We start from the raw sequence: 7,437 nt of genomic DNA on the forward strand, positions 1-7,437 counted from the left end.
TAAGGGATAATTGAGACATTTGAATTAAATAAAATATAGTAATGCTTTTTGTTTTTTTTTGTTTTTTTAATATATTTTATTGATATTTTACAGAGAGAAAGGGAGAGAGATAGAGAGTTAGAAACATCGACCAGCTGCCTCCTGCACATCCCCCACTGGGGATGTGGCCGCAACCCAGGTACATGCCCTTGACCGGAATCGAACCTGGGACCTTTCAGTCCGCAGGCCGACGCTCTATCCACTGAGCTAAACCGGTTTCGGCCAGAGGGCTATTCTTAGGAGCGACACATTCCTGCAGGGCAGGGAGCAGGAGGGTGGCCAGCACTTAGTCTAGAGGGAAAGGGTGGACCCCATTTCTTCCAGATCTGGCTTGGTCTTCAGGGACTTTCCCTCAGTGGGCGAGGGGGCAAGAGGCTATATGACCCTGGCCATGTGACCCTCCCCAGGCCCTGTCCCCAGGGTCTGTCCCTCTGCCTCTGAATTGGTTCTTGTCTATCAAAGCCTCTTTCTCATACTTCCCCCACATCCCCCCGCCCAGGATTTGGGGAACAGCTGGGCTGGGCCAGGCCCTGAAGATAGAGCCAAATACAGTCATGGGACCGAGCAGTGAGGCAGTGGGAGAGACACATGACACAGAAGAACAGACAGCAAGAGGGACAGACATGGAGAATCCAGGGAGACTGAGAGACAGAAACAGAGACGGGGACAGCCAAGCTCATCAAGACCTTTCCCCAGGGCACACACTACCTGGCAGCCCCCCTGCCCTGCCCCTGCCTCATTCCTTGCACACCCTTGGGGACAGGGAGCTCACCCTTCCCTTCAGCTTAGGCTTGTCTTTTGTGGTATGACTGACTCAGAGCAAGCTTACATCTGCCTCCTTGTGACTGCCCGCTGTGCCTAACTGCCCACATGGACCCCTGGTCTAGGACGATAGAGGCATCAGGTGCAAGATGAGTGGGACAGCAGGGATGAAGGGATGCTGGTGGTGTGCCCTGGGAGGCACAGTGGCATGGAGGAGAGTGTGGGCAGTGGGGATGGAGGCACTACTGGCTCTGTCGTGTGGAGGCAGCTGAAGGTGGGGACGGTGCAGGAGGAGCCCTGAGCCTGTCCACTTGATCTGAGATCTGCCTCTTGGGCCCTTTCCCCCTCCCCTCACCCAGTTCTGCCCACTCTGGCTGCTCCCTTATCCCCTCCTTTCCTGACCTCAGCCCTGTGTTGGGGATTGAGGGATCCCAGTGAGCCAGGCCTTCAGAGATCTGAGTGCTCAATTCCTTCCTTCCTTCTCTCCCCAACTTCTTTCCCCTTCCCATCCCTCATCCACCCCCAAACCTGGGACAATCAGGAGCCATTTTGGAGGAGACAGAAGCTAAGTAGAAGCTGAGACCGGCTTAGAGAGGATGAACCTGGGAGGAACTAGTTGTGACTCCTAGAAGGGACCAGGCCATTAAGGTGGGGACACTGGGGGTGGGGGGGGCGGCGCCGGGACTGGGCTCAGGTGTATTCTACAGTGCACGTGTCTCCAGTGTGGCTCGGAGGCTGGAGACGCGGCCCTGTTGGAGTAACAACTGAAGCTGGAGTCTGCGAAGGGTGGGAGGAGGGAGGAAGAGTGGTGAGGGGAGGGGAAGTAAAGGAGGAAGGAGAGGAAGAGAAAGATAGGGGGAAGGGAGGCCCTTCCACATGCCCTGGTCCCAAGCGGGCCCCGCTGTCCCACCAGATGGCCCCAGTGTCATATCTCATGCTCTCCCCTCAGCACCTCCTCTGGGACCTTCCCTGAGAAGGCTTCCTCCTGCACTTGCTGCCAGAGAACTGGCGGGTGACCTCTCCTCTCTCACCCTTAACTTCCTCACCTAGAAAATGGGTTGGTCAAGCAGGCACCTACCTGCCAGCATTTGTGGCGGGATTAGAGGTAGTGCCTGTCCCTGGGTCTTAAATTGTGGCCTCTGGGCCAGCAGCACCCTCATCACGAATGTTCTGGAAATGGGAACTCTTGGCCTCATCCCAGACTCACTGCACAGGAAACTTTGGAGGTGGAGCCTGGCAATCTGCATGGCAACAAGCCCTCAGAGGATTCACATTCAAGTGTGAGAACCACTGGTGGGCACTGCTAGCCACAGTAGGTGCTTGAGAACGCTGCCTTCCCTTTCCCAAAGCCATGCAAGCAGGGCACTGACATTTGAGCTTGTCCAGCTGTGGCCTGGGTCTCTCTCCTTCTGGTTCCTTCAGATCCAGTCACAGAGGGTCACCAAGCCTCTCTCCTTCATTCTCGGGCTGCTGGTCCAGCTCAGCCTTGTTGAGGGGAGGTCTGGAGCTGTAAGATCTTAGTTCTCCTGGGCAGCTCTTCTCTGAGTATTTAAGGCACCATGTCTGTTAGCTAGCTCCTTGGGCAGGTGGCAGACTCGGGTGGTGGGGAGATTGGGGGGAGGGGCCGCCTCTCCCACTTCCTTGTAGAGTCTCCAAGTACAGGGCTAGGCATGCTGCGATGGCTTTGAGAGTCACAGCATAACCTTGGGTGCTCAGGCTCAGGTGGGGTCTGAGGCCCAGCCAAAGGGGGCTACTCTGGCCGGGGTCCCCAGGGGGCCTCCTTTGGGGGAGTTCTGCCAGACACCCTGATGGGAGCATCTGGGCTTGCTAGAGCCAGGCATGTGCTGGGCATAGAGACAGATTTCTCCTTTGTCTCTGAAGACTCTGTTCTCTGGAGGGTAAGAGATTGTGTATATTGCCCACCAGAACAGAAGGCAGGAAGCAAAAGAGTGTAGATGGCATCTGCCTTGGCACCCCTGGTTTCTCCCAATGGGGCTGACTTTCTGGGGTTCCCCCATTCTGTGGATGTTCATCTTGGGTCAGGTAGTTTCTCCCCAAGTCCTCAAGATGACTACTTGGAGGTTTGGGGAAGGAGTGGGCGGGACCGGAGTGGGCAGGAGAGAGATGGCAGGAGAAGCCATGAGAGGAGCCAGGATCTGGAGGTGGGAAAAGACATCAAGATTCTTGGAGATGAGATGGGAGAGCAGCCTGTGGAAGAGATGGATGTGGCCCGAGGGAGGGAGAGATTCCCTCAGAGAGACTGGAGAGATAAAGTCTGAGAGAGACACGGCCCCAGAGTGAAGGAAAGAGGATTCGAAAGGGAGAGGGGCTCAAGGTCCTGGAGGGTCTTGAAGGAGCCCCTCTCCTCAGAGAAGAGGACACCAAAGCCCGGCACACAGGGAACCCCACATGAGCAGAGTTGGAAGAACCAGTATGTATGGCCCGTCCCACTGACACAACTTGTCTTGGAAGGTATTGAACTACTGGGTTTGCTGTGATTTTGGCGTTTTATTTCTTCTAGGCCACCATGAGGGGCACCATGAGCTTCCTTCCAGAGGTGTGTGTGTGGGGGGGGTGGGGGTTAGTTTTAGGCTGCAGGGAGAGCAGGAAGTAGTTTATGGAGCCGGAAAAGCCATAGAAACGCACAGAGACAAGACAGCAGAGCAGGCTGTGACAGTGGTACTGACCCTCAAGAAGGGCATTAGTCCCTTATGCCATCAGAAGGCATAAGGCCGAGGTCTTTGGCTTCATATAATCCTAGGCATTAAGGAGTTAGAAATAATTTAGTCCAGACCTTCTCCACGCCCAGGCCAGAAACGGACTCGTCCGGAACAGAACAGGCTCCCTGTCTCGGTACCTGGCGTGGGAGACTAGTGAGTGGGAGTGGCACTGTCTACGGTGCTGAGTGGCCCCACCTCCAACCACAGAGCTACCCGTAGGGCTGGGGAAAGCAGGAAGCCTCCACCCACCCATCCACCCTCTGTCTGTCCATCCATCCACCTGCATTGAATTGAAACACAAAACCATAGAACTATATGTTGCAGAGCCGGAAGGACTCATTTTTACTAATGAGGAAACCGTGGCTCAGAAGACCCTGGCTGATCGGCCAAACAGTGCTTCTGTAGTCCATCTGGGGCAGGACTGGAAATCGCTGCTTTTTTTTCTATGCACCACAAATTCTCCCCTGTGGTCTTGGAAATTGCCTGGTTGTTATGCTGACATTTATATAGATGTTGGTTCAAAAAAGCTTCGAAGGCAGGAAATGTGACCTCCTTCACCCCACCCGAGCCTGGGCTGTGCGCACGCGTGTGTGAATGCATGCGTGCACATGCCTAAGTGCCTATTTGTAGATAGGGTTGCATTTCTACTCGTGTGTGCATGTTTGTGTGAGGAGTGTGCATATATGTTGGGCAGTGGTGTGTGCATGGTGACATGTATATGTTTGACACGTGTAGATGTGCATGAGAGCAGGGATGGCTCTATTTGAGCTTCCCTTTCCTCTTCTTTTAAGATTGCTGGGCTTCTAGCCCTTGACTTGAGCCTTGTCAGCCCCCCCCCCATGCCTCCCATTGGGGGATTCCCCCACTTCCATGCCCCACTGATTCTCTCCTCCCCTCACTGGGCAGCGCCCTGCTCTCCATGCTCCACCTCATGGAATTTGAGTTATTTCCCCCTTGAGTTGATGCAGTGGAGGTGATGCTGCTTTGAGATCTGTGGAAGGTTCAAGGAGGGGCAAGCCTTTGAGGGCAAGGTTGAGTGGCCCTTCCCAGCCACGTTCTTGCACCCAGCACCCTCCAGTCCTGGGGCGGGCAGGACAGGGCAGGGCCAGGAAGTGGATGGACAAAAGGATGCCAGGCAGAGAGCCCCAGACCATCGGCCTGTCTGCATCCAACCCAGTCTGGCTGGATGTGACACCCTCTCCCTGCTGCTGCCCCAACTCTCCGGAAGTTTCCTATCCCATTCTCCCATCCTTGCCATTATCCTGCCCTTAGCCTGAGGAGTCACAGAAAACTGACCAATCAGAACAAAGGCCAGACAAGCACCCACCAACTCCAGTAAAAGACAGGTCAGGGCATCCCCCAATCCAAATAAAGGACAGGCCCAAGAGCCCACCAACGAGAACACAGGACAGACTATTCTCTGTAAGACCCCTGAGGAGGAACTGGGGGGCAGGTGCAGAACAGAGCCTGGAGAGCTAGAGACTTGGATTCTGGACGTGGCTCTGCCTTGACCGGCTGGCTGACCACAGAAGGGGCCTTGCTTCTCCTTGAGCCTCAGTTTCCTCATCTGTCAAATGGGGACATTTAACTGTCCCAAGCCTGCGGCTTTGAAAAATTCCCCCTACATCAGTGGCTATATTCCATTCCCTTGGCCCCTCTCCTCCAACTTCCACAGCACACATATCCAACTGCAGGGCAGGGCTCCTCAGCGCTCACCTTGTCCCCCCCCCTGTCTCCAGCCGGGAGCAGACCTAAGCCAGCACCATCTTCTAGGACTCTCTGTTGGGAACCACTCTGAGGAGCCTGGGTTTGCAGATGCTACTTCAGGATTATATGAGGCATCAGCTCTTCCTCCCCTCTTTTGTCTGCAGAATTGACCCCCTAAAGGCCACCACAGCCTGCATGTTTATGATGCAAGCAGGTGTTTTGAGCCCTGGCCCTGTGAATCTGTGGGAAATAGTTGCCTCCATGTTAGCCCGCGCGTGTACCAGGAGGGAGTCTGAAGGCACGCTGGGGTGTTTCTGCGAGGGCGAGAGGGCCTGTGGCTGTGCTGCCAGGTGTGCATGGTGCTGAGGGTGCGTGCCTTGTGATGAGGAGCGCCGAAGGCCAATTGATTCGATCTGGGAGTTGTACTGTTTGGAAGCAGCAGCCTCTGTTGTCCAAGGGCAGAGACATATCTCTATGATCAAAATGCGTCTTCATCCTTGAGCAGTAGCAGGGATCAAAGGGAGGCTGGGAGCTGGGGAAAGCAATGCCAAGTGAGCATGCGGGAAGAAAGCCCATTGCTCCCCCTTCCTGGGAACACAGGACCGGAGGGAGGAGAGCAGGGAGGAAACTGAAGCCAAGAAGATACAAGGGTGAAGTCTGGAGCTGAAGTCTGGGCCGCAGTGCAGGACTACTCTGTGTAGCCTCTCTGAAAAAAATGGGCAATTAGCCCATTGTTGCATAGCCTCAGGGATGGGGAGCTCACTCCCCCCTCGCTCCTGGTGGCCTCTGCCTATGTAGTATGGGTTTGCCTGGAAGAAGGTCCTTCGTCCCATTGGACCAAGGGCAGCCTCCTGCGAAATCTTATGGATCTCCAGGCCATCCCTGGAGCCCCAGAGGCCAGCCCCCTGCCCAGGAGAGCCTGAGAGATTGGGGTTGAAGACTGAGACCCCTGAGTCTGCTCTGCCTTAGGCTGGGTAACCCCAGGTTCTCTAGTCTTAGTCATATGAAGGCCTTGGTTTCCAGTTCCCTCCTTACTCTGAGTCTCATCTTGTCCTTAACCCGAGGCACAGTGCACTGGGGTGGTCTGATCAGATGATAGGAGTAGCGTAATTGTCATCTTCTCTATTAAGGTTAAATCTTTATCAATATCGCCTGCGGGTTCAGCATTTTAATTTATTACTGGCCACACTCATGCTATGGGCTCATGCTGAGATAGTGGCCCACTAAGACCCTCAACCTCATATCATTTTCGTGTGAACAGGGGCCAAGCCATGTCTCCCCTTTAGATACTCACTTCGCTTTTTTTTTTAAAAAAAAATATATATTTTATTGATTTTTTTATAGAGAAGAAGGGAGAGGAATAGAGAGTTAGAAACACCGATGAGAGAGAAACATCGATCAGCTGCCTCCTGCACACTCCCTACTGGGGATGTGCCCACAACCAAGGTACATGCCACATGCCCTTGACCGGAATCGAACCTGGGACCTTTGAGTCTGCAGGCCGACGCTCTATCCACTGAGCCAAACCACTTAGGGCTCACTTTGCTTTTTGAACGCAGACCCAGCCATCCAAAGGGAAGACATCAGAAAAAATTTCCAAGGACTAGCGGGGAGGGCATGGCTGAGTGAACAGAATGAGTCATAACCCTGCCTTGGCCCTGGATCCTGGCTCTATTACCTTTCTCTTTGATCGCCTAGGCTCCAGCCAAGTTAATAGAGTGAGAAGCAGGGACCTTTCTGGTTTCTGTTCCGGCTCTCCAAGGACAATGCCTCTTCCTGGGACCGGAACGCTGTGAGGCAGTCAAGGCTGACTTCTCCTTCTGTCTTTCGAGGGGCTGACCCAGCGGTGTTTCTTCCCCCTTGTGGGCTCATGCATCCCTTGAGCTCTTGGTGCTCCTAACCTCACCCCTCACTCGGTTGAAAAATGAGACCACCTTCCTTTTGGGGAAAGTGAGTAGGACCCAGATTCTGCAGATATTTAGCTGAGCACCTACTCTGTGTGGATAATCTGGAAGGCACCTTTTGGGGCTCAGTTTCATTTTATCTTCATGTCAAGGGGGAGATAGCCTCAGTTGCTCCCAGTGTATAGATAGAAGACTGAGGCTCAGTGAGCTGACCAAAGCACGCACCGCTAATAAATAGTGGATCTAGGATTCAAATTTGGGTGTTTTGTTTGTTTGTTTGCTTGCTTGCTTGTTTTAATGTGGAG

The 7,437-nt window shown here is 54.0% G+C and overlaps 1 protein-coding gene across 1 annotated transcript in view; it reads left to right on the plus strand.

The window, feature by feature from the left end:
- The window catches only part of PDE2A (phosphodiesterase 2A), a 70,781-nt gene that overhangs the window by 24,430 nt on the left and 38,914 nt on the right, over positions 1–7,437 (plus strand). The window lies entirely within an intron of this gene.

The sequence above is a fragment of the Myotis davidii genome, unplaced genomic scaffold, assembly GCF_000327345.1.
Source record: "Myotis davidii unplaced genomic scaffold, ASM32734v1 scaffold169, whole genome shotgun sequence".
Classification (NCBI taxonomy): domain Eukaryota; kingdom Metazoa; phylum Chordata; class Mammalia; order Chiroptera; family Vespertilionidae; genus Myotis; species Myotis davidii.